Source organism: Spea bombifrons, chromosome 4 (genome assembly GCF_027358695.1).
Source record: "Spea bombifrons isolate aSpeBom1 chromosome 4, aSpeBom1.2.pri, whole genome shotgun sequence".
Lineage (NCBI taxonomy): Eukaryota > Metazoa > Chordata > Amphibia > Anura > Pelobatidae > Spea > Spea bombifrons.
In genome coordinates, this window is record NC_071090.1 from 6985639 (window position 1) to 7000406 (window position 14768).

Below are 14768 nucleotides of genomic sequence, written 5' to 3' on the forward strand. Positions count from 1 at the left end.
TCATTGTGTTTGCGTATTAGTGTTTTTGGAAACAGGGCACAGGGTCGCATTTGAGAAATTGCCCTGGGTTTGAAGTTTTCTTCTGAGGGCGATAATATCCGGTATTTGGATTTTGTCAGATGTGATGTAAAAACAATGCTGTTACTGGATAGCACTACAGAAACTTTTCACCATCTCAGCTAGGTTCATGTGATGGCCCTCGGGTCAAGGTGATCAGCAATTTGGCTGCTTGTGGTCATCAACTAATATCATCGGCAACCACTTTTTTCTTTCTGGGTCATATTGGTCTACAAGAGTTGTGTCTGTATGACCAGGGGTAGGACACCAGTGTCCGTACTTGGCGTTCCAACAAGTTCAAGCCAACTATAATCAATAAGTTCTGAATATTACTAAATTCAGTTTTCAATAATAGCTTTCTCCCAAAATTGATGGGATTTGTTTATGAATGTTCAAACCAAAGCAGGTGGAGCTTCCTTTTAGGCACCCTTCGTAATGTTCACCACTTCTTTTATTGATAGAGTCTCTCAGAAATTGCTGTCATCATTTACTGATTTGTCCCTTCATGGCCTAGTACGCAGTTACGTCCCCAGAGTATTGAAATGTGGGTTGTTTTCAAACCGAGTTGGTATAAAGTTGTGATCGCTAATAAGAGATGTTATTCAAAAGCTCGCTACCCGTTGTTGAACGTCCAGATCCCATCATGCTGAACCCTAACCCTTCTTGTAGAACAATTGAATGCCTACACCAGATCACATATTGTCCATGTTGATTCTTTCCATATTGTATATTGTGACAGATCTACTCCAAATGTGTTTTTATATTCACTTTCATACATGGCACAATAATTTTTCCAACAAGCTTCCAACGTGATGTCTTTCAACATAGTATCCTCGGGACATACACACAATTAAACATTATGAGTCACGCATTTTATTAGCTAAAGGTAATATTATGTAATATAAGGAAACACACAATACTCCCGCTTATGTTTTGTTGCTATATAATTAATTAACTTTTAAAAAAAATAATTTTAAGAAGCATTTGGTCCTTAATAATAATAATAATTATAATATTAACAATTTAATAGCATGGCATAATTAAGTCAGTGATCCAGAAACACAAAAGAATAGCACAGAAAGGTCTTCCCATTTTTATTTTTCTATATATTTTATTTACTTTTTTGGCCATTTCATTTTCTTTAATGCAATGGATAAACAAAAAAAATAAACAAATTAGATTCCATGGCAGATTCACCGGCTACTATTCTAGAATGTTGGCCGCTTTGATATATGGTATGAAAATTGTTAGATGCCTTTTGGTGGCGTAGGTTTACTTTTCGGGGTAAAAGAAGGATGAGCTTGACCAGTATTAACAGAAATTCTTTAGAAGAAGTATAATCTCGATGCCTTTGCTACTAATAATGGAAGTGTTTGAGAAGTATGTGCTTAGTGACCTGGGTAGATTAATCTAGGACTGTGTCGCCCCAAAAGACTAATGAGACCCATTGACACCAGTCACTCCATGGTGATACTCAGATAGGAAAAGTGGACCTGGATGTCCCTAATATTAAGCAACACCAATTTTGGCTTTTTGGGCACCTAAATATTGGATGTACTTTGTCGAAAATCTGGTTGGATGCCTAATCGGTGGGTACCTGGGTTCCAATGAGGTCATGTATTCGTATTTATAAGGCTGTTGAGATGGAGGTTGTGGATGGCATCGTATGGCTATGTTTAGTAGATATTACCGAAGGATTACACTATCTTCTTGACCATGGGTATTATAGTTTGGGATATGATTACCAGCTAATAATTAGCGCCTATACCCAGTATAGCAATTTCTGCCAAGTCCCTGTGATCATTCTATACCACAGGGCTGGATGCTTTCCCCCCCCAACTGTAAATCCATACTATTTTAGGAATCCATAGCTGTGGCTTAAATCCAGATCGTGTAAACCTTAAAGTATGTAGAAGTGAGAGAACTTTCACCCAAGCAGACTCAAAAAAAGTAAAATCACTAACAAAATGTAAATTTAAAAAAATGTAACTTAGAAAGCAATTTTAGTTGGACTTCCAATTATTGATAAAAGACAACCTGTTGTGGTTCCGTTCAAGATCTGCTGCCTTGGCATAAAGTCCTAATTTAGGACATCTCAAGAAAGCTCTCCAATGATAGCCAATATGCTCTTTCCAAGAAATGTAGTAGTGAAAGTTAAGAAGCTGCATTTTCTAAGACTAGGCCTAGCAGAGGAAATTGACTTCTAAGAAAAAAGGTGAAGCCATGACATGGAGGTGAAGGTCCACAATTATCAAGCGGGAACCAAATTATTAGAAATTGCATCCCTGACGTTTGTTTAGTAATATTTTTGCGATGTTATTGAAGTGCTCTATGGTTATAGGCTATGTTCTAGAAGTATTTGGGATTGCAAAAGTCAATGGCTGCACATAACTAGTAGACTTATTGCTGAGAACACGAACTTTACATAAAGTCGCTCACAGCAATGCCGAGTTCGGCCAAGTTGAGGGTGAGTTGATCATGAGGGGTTGAAAATGGTCTGGAGAATTAGGGTTAAATAAAGAAAGATGGGAAAGGGGATATAAAAAAAAAATAAGGTGAAAGGAGTAAATAAAAAGTAAAAATTTAGTTCCATTACGAAATTAAAATCCACTTGTGTGGAGTTTAAGGGGAAAAATGCGTAAGTAACATAAATATAAAAAGAGAAAAAGTAAACAAAGACTAGAAAAAAAAAGAGATAAAAAATAGAAGGAGAGGGGATGCAGAACAAGAAGTGAAACTGATAAGTGAAGGTTGAATAGGATGGAGGTTTAGAGATAGAATTTAATTTACAGAGGAAAAGCAAAGACTGAAGGGAAAAAAATGGTTTAAAAAGTGAAAAGGGCCCTGTACCTATGTCAGCGGTGTATTTAGCCTAGGGTCATATCTTGGTGCTCTGAGACCTCTAATGACCATGCATGGTAGCTTTCTGGGTTTGACCCAGAGTCTCCAGGTCGGTTTTCTTCTTTCTCCAGAAAGGGGAGCGGTATGTGACCACGTCAACACCCCCAACTCACCCTTTATCTACATCCTCGCCCTGCTCCCCACCCACTTCCCTCCCACTAAGAGCTCCCTGGGGCTCATCCTACAAAAAGCTTGTCCCTCCCCAGATTGTGGCTAGCCCTGCCCATGGGTGGAGCCATTCTCCAAAAGAAGGGGGCGCTCCACGTGGCTTACCTTGGGAAGTTTCATGGGGTGTCATGGAGTCTATGAGCAGCTTGGCAAAGACACAAAGGTCAAACATGGCAGGCCTGGTTGATAGGCACATCTACCCATACAGAATCGTCACAGGACTAAGTAGTTATCCGGTTTGCCGCTATTTCTTTCCAAACACATTTAGAACGCCTAAAAATATACAGCACACACACTAAAGGTCAGGTTTGCATTAACAAGTTCCCTCCTGGGAATTAAAGGCCATAATTAGTTAATTCCAGTGTCATCCCATGTCATGTATGCATGCAACGCAACTGAGGGACATTTCTGGAGAGTCAGTTCACGTAGGTATTTTTGCCTGACCTTATTGAAGTCACGCGGTTTTTGGAGGAGAAAGTATTTCTGCTCGCAGAGATCTGTAAATGAAGTCATTTTTCAATAATACACCCATATCCATGCGTACTATAAACACACACACAGAATACACTGAAACCATTGCACGCCAAAGCGGAATGATCGCAGTATTAAAAGTACGGTGGCGAAACATATCGTGCCATACGCCTGGGAGGAATGTAATGCCTAGTCTGGATTTAGTTTGTATTTGTTTGGTAACCACACGCTCAGGTTTAATTATATATTGGGGTCTTAAAAATCAAATGCCAAGGACCAAGCCCAATCTAGCGACGATGATGCTGATGATGATGAAGAAGTGGGGACAGTAGAAAAGCAATAACCAAAAGGCTGTAGCCCCGATACATTGGAGTGGTTAGTAATCCTCCTTTCCTACGCCTGCTCTTAACGGATTGGGAATCATAGGCGCTCCGATTGAGAAACAACATGGATGCTTAAAACTACACAAAGGTTAAAAAGATATAATCCATAAGGAATGAAGATGGTTAGGAATGGAATGTTAGAAATGCTAGGGAATGTTAACATAAAAAGTGGAGAAACCATTATTAAGGTTTGATCTTGGCTACCACTGTACATGGCTATATATGTTTCTTAGTAAATGGACTCTGGCTAAACAAAAAAGTGTCTGATGCTAATAAAACAACTGTTTTATTTTATATGTATTATAAAAAAATTAATAATAATAAAAAATATATATATATATAAAATTAAACATAGCTATGTAATACAATGACTCAAGGCAGTGACCCTAGTCACCCTTTCTGTAGCCATCATGGCTGGGTGCTGGGCTATGACATCATATTCGACTCGCCATCTCTTAAAGGTGTGCAGCATACCCGAGGGGCTGATCACCCAAGAGGGGCTGATCTATCCCGCTTTTGTGGCAGGGGGACTCTTACTCCAAGTCTCATCGGCTTAAGCCAGAATACGTCCTTTGTTATGCATTTAATCAGCACTTGTGGAATCCTTTGAGATCCATGACGATCCAAAGTCCAAACCCCCAATGGATTTCCATGTAACATTTAGAACATACGTGACACAAACAAAGGGTTAAGGGTCAAACTTTCGGGAAATGTAGGTTAACGAACCCCAGCGCAGAGCAATGTTTACCTCGTTATTTATGTTGAATTCCACTTTTTCATGCAAAAAAAAAACAAAAATGGTGCCATTTCAAAAATTTCTTAGAAACGAAAAATATACCTCATTCTCGACTATTACTGATTTATGACTGAGATTGTAAATTTGTAGGAAAACAGAAATATCCATTCATGTGTTACGAAAATGTAATGGCTTTTATTTTTATACAAATGTGCTGTGCACAACCGGTTAATGTATTAATAAAATGAACTTTTTTTTTAAATAAAGGTTTGTGTTTTGTTGTCTTTCTTGGGTTTGGTCTTCTGTATATTTTATTCCCCACACTGAAGGTATTTTTCTCTTAAGATGTTGAATTTATTATAATTATTTCATAGCAGATTTGCCCCAGCACCCAGATTCCAACCACAGGAATCGCCCGGATGGCATCCACAGTGGTCTCTTCTCAGAGTCTCAGGTCTCCTTATGATACTCCACATTCTCATCTCTTCCATCTCTTCCAAATCTCAGCTCCCACTTTGCTGTTTAGCTCTCTTTCCCTTTATCTCTCCTTTATCTCTTTATCTCTCCCCCTTCTCTTTTGATCCCATTCTCATTACCTCTGCTCCTCTTTCTTGTAATTTCTCTTTTCTATCTCTTCTCTTTCTGTTTATTGCTTCCCTTTCTTTTTATGTCTCTTTGCTCTCATTAATGTCCCACGTTTCCCTTTATTTCTCATGCTCTTTCTCTCTTTTCTCCCCTTTTTCTTTATCACTCCTCCTTTTTCTCTTTAACTCACCTTTTTCCTATCTCTCCCCTTTCTGTATATCTTCCTCTTTACTTCTCTTTCTTGACCTTCCTCTTTCTCTCTCGCTTTTCTCTTTTCTCTCCCCCCTTTCATTTGATCCCCTTTTCTCATTACATCTCATCTTTTATCTATCTCATCTCTTTCATTTCTCTTTATCCCTCTTCTGATTTCACTTTATCTCTCCCTTCCACACTTCTCATTATCTCTCCCCTTCTCTTTATCCCTCCTACTTATAATTTCTCTCTCCCTTTTATTATCTCTTTCATTCCACCCTACCACAGGACAAAGGGGGGAGAAAAATAATAAGAAGAGAGATTGCGAAAAGGAGAGAAGGAGAGGGATAATGAGAGTTGAGGAGATAGGAGAGTGATAGGGAGAAAAGGAAGATATAATAAGAGCTAGGAGGAATAATCAGAATGGGGGCAATAATGAGAAGTAGGGGAGATAGGGAGAAAAGGTAGGGATAAAGTGAATTCAGAGGAACGATAAAGATAAATGGAAGGAATGAGAAAAAAAAGAGGAGACATAATGATAATGGGGATCAAAGGAAGGTGTGATAGATACAAAAGGAAAAGGGGAGAGGTATGGAGAAAAGGGAGAGAGATAGAGAGAGAGGGGAGGGGCGGGAAAGATGAGGAAAGAGAAAGGGGAGAGATAGGAAAAAAGGTGAGGTGGCTAGTGGACATATAATATTTGCCAGCTATTACAAGTAAGTGTGTGGTCATCTCACTTAATTTGTGCACCTCACAAATGCTGCCCAGTCACCAACCTCCTTCTATTGAAATATTCAAAAATAAATGTAATAATACAACTTACTGTATTAAACTATAATCATCTTACCATAAAAGCCCAGCACTCCTCTCTGCTCCACATGATTTTAGCACTGACGCCTCTGTGCCATTAATGCAACGTCACGTGATGTCTTCACCGGAGTTGGCTTTTTTAGGGGGGAACCAGGGGTGCCTATGGTTTTTGACACCTGGGTGCAGGATTTCTTTGGTGCTGCCCTCCCCACAAGTGGCGCACACGCACTTATACACAGACTAACACGTACTAACATGCAAACTCACTCTAATACCCAAAACGAAAACCGCCATGTCCCCCCCTTAGCCAGTGACATCATATCCGGAGCTTCTTATACAGCCCCGCAGGACCTTCTAAAGCCTCGGAGACCTGTGCTTATATTGCGTATTAAAACAGGCTGGTGAAGGGAGGTTCTAAGAGCCCCCCAATTCCGGCCATGGTACATTTTTTTCAGATGAGTGCCTGGATGATCTGCTCTCAGACAGTGGTGTGGAAGATACCCAGCGAGGGCATCCACACTAAGAATTTCTTCAGCTGCCCACAACATCAAATTAAAATTTTTAAGCTTTATTTCCATGGTTTTCTTTATGATTTACTTAATAACGAAGGATAAAGAAGATCTGGTGTTTCTTTCTCAAATCCCACGTTTATAGTACAGTACACTGAATAAGCCTATGTAATGTTGTTAACGAAACAAAACATGTATGATAGAATGCCTCGTTATGTGTGCACCATGTGAGCAGCCATCGTAAATTTCCTTTTCCCAAGATCTGCATGATTATTCTTCTATTCTTCGTTATCTGTTCCCAGTAAGTGTGGGTTCGGAGTAGAGAAAACTTCAGGACATTAATTTCACCTTGACCTTGAGAGGAGAGTGAGTGAGCGAGAGAGGGAAAAAGAGATGCTGTGAGTTCTTTAGCCGCATTCTAAATGAGTGCGATGGGAATCACTTCTGTTTTTAATGATATTTCACAGCGCCCTCTAGTGGCATATTTTCTTTTACAGAAACGGAACACTTGAAAGAACAATTGAAAAGGATACAGCGGACTGGTTTTGATCGTGAACGTGAAGAAAAGGTTTTAGAAACCAGCCTACAGGAGCGATAAAATGATGAATAGAACCTTTCAATATTTAACGGGCACATTCTGAAAAAAAGGAACTATTACATATCTGCCTCTACTGCTGTATATTATTATCAGTTATAAGGGCTGGACTGGGGATGATGAAGCGGCCCTGAAACTTTGAGGCCGGTGGCCACCCGATGTTGTAAGTGTGGCCAGCGGCTGGATATGAGCAGCTGTACATTTTTTGGCACACATAGCAAGCGGCCGGGGCATATCCAGCCATCAATCACATGCTGCAGAACCCAATCAGGTGCTGGAGCAGCAGATCAGGTGAGTATGGCCACACCTAGGAAGTGCTGCTTCTCCAGGTGACTACAGGAAAACTCGAGGTCACGGGAGTGGCGGCATACTCAACTCCCTGCCGCCCCATCCGACAGCGGCAACATCACGGCAACATCAGCGGGACTGCCTACAAACATCAGCAGGACCATCTGCCAACGTCGGCGGACCCCGGCGCATCCCGCAAGAGGGGCTCTGGGTAGTCCTTGACCTTGTCTGATGAGTAAGATAGCCTCAAGTCTATTGCTTGCTTTCTTATGTTCCCTCACGTTCGAACATTAAACATAAGGGACTAATCAAATATTATATTAGTCTCACGTTAAAACAAAAGCGTACAAGCCTTGTGAACAGAACGTCGATATCAAATATCAATATTATTGCCAATATCGACAGATGGTGAGGTCAATATTGAGAGATTAATGATTGCCGATGAGCATCATGCCAAATGGTCAGATTATTTGCTCAGGTGTGTCCTTTGAACTATGGAAAACATTGGCTTTTTCAGGATTAAATGAAAAAAATAGGCATCGGAGTGTCGCACATCTCAATGCCAACGCGCTGTGCCGCACGGTGACCCACTTAACTTCAATAATACTTGAACCCCATCCAGGTTGAGATTTCTACCTGGTCCAAGCCCATGGTAGACCAAGGCTAGCCGTGGGAAAAAAAACTATACAAAGGTAGGAAAAGAAGATGATCAAATATGAGATGGAACGAATATGCAGCTTTAACGACAATTCAAAAAGAAGAAATAAACTTGGTTTCATTGGAGGTTCATGGCTCATGAACTATTACTGCAATGATGCAATATAATGTCACCATCATCCATTCTCACTGTTACTTTTTGGTTGCAGTGCACTTATATACATTTATTTATTATAATTGTTATATATATATATATATATATATATATCAGTCTTTTCATTTATCTCTGTTGCTGTTCTGTGTTTCTGATCAGGCTGAAGCCACCTTCCTGACCTTGACCTTGAAAAAATTGCCAGCCCTTGGGATTAAGGGACTTGTAACTCCTTGGACGCGTTGATCCTATCTTGATGCTCCATACGGAGAGTCAGCAGCTTTCTGCCCGCACTTTCTCCACTTCAATGAAAGCATCAGATTCAAGTCTGCAAATTTCTCCTAGCGGACGTGTTCTACTTTCAATAAAAGGAGATTGCAGCAAAATTCATATTAAATGCAAAGCTATGTCACCAAAGTAATTAACAAGGTCATCCCACCTACAAACCATTAAATACTAAAATAAAGTAAAAATATATGTTTTGATAACAACATATACATATTTTTTACATTTCTAATTATTCTAGCTATTATTCTATCCGATTTATGATTGGCTGCTTCTTAAAAATCTTTTTAACTTTTCTAACCAATGCATAAAACTGAAAATAGGAAGAGTTTTAGGTGGGCTGTCCAAAGTGCCGCAAAACAGTAAATTTATATCAAAGGTCCTAAAAAGTGCCATATGGAACACAGAAACACAGAATTTTATGACAGATAAGAGCCGTTCTGCCCATCTAGTGTTTTTTTTCCTGTTGACTTACACCTTAATCAGTCCTTGGTATTGTTTTGTATTCTGGAGCCATATACCTATCCCATACATGTTTAATTTCCCTAATTGTATTAACACAGTGACGAATCCCGGGCCTAGGCTTCAGGGGGGGCAGTAGTCTATTTGGGGCGATCAAGTCCTCCAAAGTCCCACCACACAATGGGCCGCTTACAATGGAGATCTTTCCAACCAGCCTATTTCTGCAATGGCTTCATTAAAAGGTACCGTGCACCTTTAAGATACCACGCGTCGAGACATGATGTCATATCCCAACACTCTGTTTCTTTCAGCGCCTTTTATTGTACAGGAGAAGCTGACTATGGATGTGGATGGGACTCGAGGCACTGGCCTACACACCACCGTATTAACCTCTACTAGTTCTGCTGGGAGGCTGTTCCACCAACCTCTCAGTAAAATAAAACTTTACATGATATGTTTTTTTTTAAAAACAGTAACACCACTGATAAAAAAAAACCCTCTATGTTATTGCCACAGCTGAAGCTCATTACAGCCAATGTGGTACAACAAGTAGTGTGATTACTTCGCTTATGTTTATTTACCTTAGTTCTCAAAAATAACATTTAAACTAAGTTCCAAATATTAAGATGGAAGCAAAAATATATAACTAGATAATAAAATATTGCTTTGCAAGTGAAGGTGAATGTGATTTAGAAATAATTCCTAACTCTGGGAGAAGGGTAGTGGGGAGATTTTTTTATGCTATAGCCCATGTGTTGATATTGAAAGGATTAAATCGTCCTTTAAATCGTCCTATACGTTTTGTGGATTCTAGACAAGGTTAGGGTATGGTATGTACATGTGAACTTACATGTAAATGTTCTAAGCTGTGCTAATAGTATGTACGCTCTGTTGAATCTCCCCGTAAGTGTTATTTTCAGTGGATTACAATGTATCTTATTTTTAGCAGCTGCCGTCTAGAATCCCCGATCTGTATTTTTGGGGTTTTAGTCGGGCAGTTGAATCGCATACCGTACATGTTCCACCACCATTAACACCAGTTAAGGTTCAGACGTTCCATTGACTCGAGCTCCCTGTCTGCGAGCTGGATCCCTGCTGTCACCAATCACCAGACTAAGATTAGAGAGCGCACAATCTCCAAGAACTTGGTTCTTCTCCGAACATCGCACACCACAGATTAACCTGAAAAATAATCTTCATGTAATACAAGATTCCTCTTGCTGGAGACACTTCTGTCACCTTAGTTCATCTTGGTCATAAGAGATGAGAAACATCGACTGATCACCCTGATCATTATTTTATGGAGTCCTTTTTTCAAAGCGATTAAACATTACATTTTCTATTTTATTGTATACAGTTTAGATTTTATCACGGTTCCCCCCAAAAAGAGCACTTAACATCAAGCATACACTTAAAAATTTATATTTTCATAAATATAAATATAATATATTTAAGCATACACTTAAAAATGTATATTTTCATAAATATAAATATAATATATTTAAGCATACACTTAAATATATCATATGAATAATATATATATATATTATATTATTAAAGTTTATATTATTCATAAAATATATTTAAGTGTATGCTTCAATATATTATATTTATTCATATATTATATGAATAAAGATGACCCTTATTTTGACCTCTTATACGCTTTGATGTTAGATGTTAGATACAGATTTTTCTACCAGGGTCGGATAGTAAATCCCAAAGTAAGGTCATATGTAAATTCCATCGACTTAAAAAGACCTTTGGCATAATACGAGGGGTCAAAAAAATTACGAAAGGGGTTTTTTTTAAACAAAAGGAATTTTTACAGTAATTTTTAACATGTTCATTTGTTTAAAAAAAAATGAATTCCAGAATGTGACACATATATTTAATTTGCATTTATTGTTCTAAAAAAATATATATTTAAAATAAAATAATTTCTTATGGAATTACCAATATTGTTATTTATATATAAAAAAAAAATAATAATATAGTGCAATAATTAACTTAAATACATTTTTACAAGTTAATATTTTTTTTTAAATACAGATTTTAAAAAACCATTTTTATTTACAATATTTCAAATATTTTTTTTTATTTGCCGGACTGTTATAATTATCACATTTTTAATTACAAAAGCATAATAATAAACTACAATTATTATTATTTCCCTTTGTTAGTAAAATTTTGTTCAAAGGAGATGCAGCTACCCTGTCACGAAATATGACATCAACATCAACATTGAATGACATCAACACTTAAAATACTCAAGAGAAGAATGGCACAGGCGAGATGGACACAATAAAGAGACCTCATAAAGTGGTCAACGCCTTTGTTCTAATAAGTTAATTTTGACCCAAATCCAGCTGCGCGAATCTACTTGACTTCAACCACGTAGGTGAGCAACATCAGGATGTTTGCTTTAGCTGTGGGCTGGAAACCAAATATTGGCCGTCCAGACAAGGTCAACAAAACACAGAACTGATCTGTGAAATTGACACTCAGATACTATTTCGCATGCACTCTAGACATGGACACACGTTCGCAGGCACACGTACTCACATTAAAAGGCATATAGCAAACAAACCGGCGAGAGAGGGCAGTGGGCTCACAAGCCAATTGGATGTAAAACATGTTTACAAGCTATACTGCGAGCTATAGCAGCGCATGTTCTTTAGAAGGTAGCAAACGAACGGTCATGCAGAGAATGGCTAGAGAGTGACCTGTGTATTCTATGAAACTGGAGTGTATGCTATACTTGTGTGAGTTGCTCTTTTTATTTCACTGTTTAGTTATCCCAAAGTTAGCAGATCAAAACTCTTTAACACTGAATGTACAAAAGAATTCTGAACAAGTTTGGACCTTAAAATTGGGATTCAAATTGGCTATGGGACTTTAAGGCTGATGGACGATAATCGATGTATGTGCAGCGGTATGGATACAAATGGCGGCATGCTAGACTCTCACAGCGTGTGGTTTGGTTGTGTGTTTCCAGACGGCGGCGCACACTAAGGACCAGATCCAAAATGTACCACTGTACTGTACAGGTGAGGCTACTACAGGATCAACCATGAAGATCAACAATGTTGGTAGTGCCAACACTCCATATCATTCTAATAATGCCATGGATAGTGCATTTTAGCCTCATCCACGATCCACCTTATCTTGCCTATGCCTCATCCCTTGGACAGGGCTTGTATTTTGCCTCCATCTGGAAAAAGTTCCGCAGACACCATGACCAGAATACAGGTTCCACCACGCACTTGACAAAAAAACTACTGGTCAAACTATTGGTCCATAGGTAGGCATATGGCTCCAGAATCGAAGACAAGACCAAGGACTGATTAAGGTCTGAGACATCAAGAGAACAGGCAGACTAGATGAGCCGAATGGTTCTTATCTGCCGTCAAATTCTATGTTTACAGGTATTGGCCGTCAAAAGCTGCCAATGTGAGCTGATTATGGAAATTCAGTCCATAGAAGGACACTAAATTCAAGTAATTCGAGTATAAATGTGGAGAAACATGGCAAATTGACTTAAAACAGCATTTATAATGATTGTGACCATTGAATTCAAATCCTAAGAAACTGCTTACATTCCTTTTTTTCTTTTGCATGGTCATCGGTGCCATTATCGCCACAATAGAACAATGCTTTCCTCTGCTGATTTCAGGAACTGTTACAAGAGCTGTCTCAAAACGTGCTGGGGACTTTGGCAAAGCGCCTAGTTGACTTTGCAATATTTTCCCCTTTATCTCAGACCAGATCAGAAAAAAGTTGCATTTTTTTTTAACACTCCATAATGCGAAACGAAGGTCCCATACAGTATGCATGATCTGGAATTTTAGGTGACCTTCAGAGGTTGAAATGTCTCGCTTATCTTCTTGAAGATGTTTCAATAGTCAGTTTGTTGACATGGTTATACAAGAAAATGATAAATAAAATGATACTCATGGAAAATTATATTTTAAACAGGTTAATTTCCATTCCAATGGTATGGAGGTCTAACCAGCTGGTTATAAGGTGGGAGCTTCTTCAGAATCCATGCCTTCAGATGTCAGGAACACCTGGCAGCCTAAAGATTCAGCCTAAATACAGAGGTGTGACAGTTAAATGCCTTGTTTTCTGTTCCTAAGGTGCAACCATGCCATTAAGATGCTTGAAACAAAGCCTAGACCAAGAAGGACTTGGACTTGAACATCTCTGGACTACAAGTTCAAGACAACAGTCAATGGCCAGGTCATGGTGGTGTTCTGCTGCTCCTCAATAATGTAGGGCTTTGTTCCTTAGTTCAGAAGTTCTTTCAGGTGAGAGAAAGCTTTACCCCATGATTCCAACCAACAACTTCAAAATTATTGAACCAGAAGTGAAGATAATTCTGTAAATGCAACCAAGATTGGAAATTTGACCTTACAGTTTCAGCCTAAATAAGTAACTAGCGATAATTGGGTGATAAATGTACACACGATTTCTTGATTAATTTTGTTTTTTATAGCTTAAAATGTAGCAGAAAATACATTTTACACAACATTTGTTTTCCTTTTAAAGATAACCGTATCCCAAATACCTTAACCAATTATGGAATCACAAAAAAACATAATGTTTTTCAAAAATTTGAAAACTAGATTGGTAAAGTTTACAGTCTATGTCAACTATAAGATAAAAAAAAGGACTATTCTTGTTTCAGAGGTGAGGAATAAGCTACTATCTCTTTTTTATATAAAAAGAAGACATTTAGATAAATTTATACAACTTTACAAAGAAGTTTGCTTAAAACAGTTTTTCATACAAAATGCAAAATTCACACCCCATCTGCACCAAAAAGTTTATTTTTACAGATCTGGAAACATTTTAATTTTTGGATACGTTCAGTGTTTCAATGAAGGATTTATTTTCTGTAAAATGACTGCCCTCTAGATGCACAAAATAGAAAACAGTTCAGATTTTTTTTTTCATTGTTGAGTCGTGTCTAGATTTCTAACTTTCCTACAGTAAATAAGTACTACAAAAGTACTGAAATAATAAAGTTAATAAAGAATAGAATACATTCTTTATATAATATAAACACACATATATATATAAATATATATATATATATATATGTATATAAAGTTCAAAACAAAATGTAATTTTTTATTTTATTAATTCTAATGTAATTTGTAATTCAATTATGTTTAAAATTAACATAATAATATATTAATAATAATAATAAAAATAATAATAAAAATAAAATAATAATATTTATAATAATAATAATAATAATACAAATATTAAATAAGACACAGTAGAATGTCTGAAACCTGGAATGTAAGAATTCGTTTTCCAGTGATTTCTCTTACAAAAGCAGGTACAGCTTGTTCACAGAGGTCAACCTTTTAAACATACTGCAGATGGGGTTAATTTTTTGTAATTGCCTTTAATTTTTTTCCCCCCCAGGGTATCCACGTGAACTCCCTTTCCTTGGGTATTCTGTTTCTCAGGGCTCGCTTAAATTTCTGCTGTTACGACAGAAAAAGGA

At 37.8% G+C, this 14768-nt stretch overlaps 1 long non-coding RNA gene across 1 annotated transcript; it reads right to left on the reverse strand.

Moving 5' to 3' along the window:
* Nucleotides 1-2675: 2675 nt before the first annotated feature.
* On the reverse strand, nucleotides 2676-3875 carry LOC128492607 (uncharacterized). Its single transcript, XR_008354112.1, has 2 exons — nucleotides 3083-3875; nucleotides 2676-3016 (listed from the first exon to the last, which is right to left on the reverse strand). It is a non-coding gene; the product is annotated as an uncharacterized LOC128492607 (long non-coding RNA).
* Nucleotides 3876-14768: the final 10893 nt, after the last annotated feature.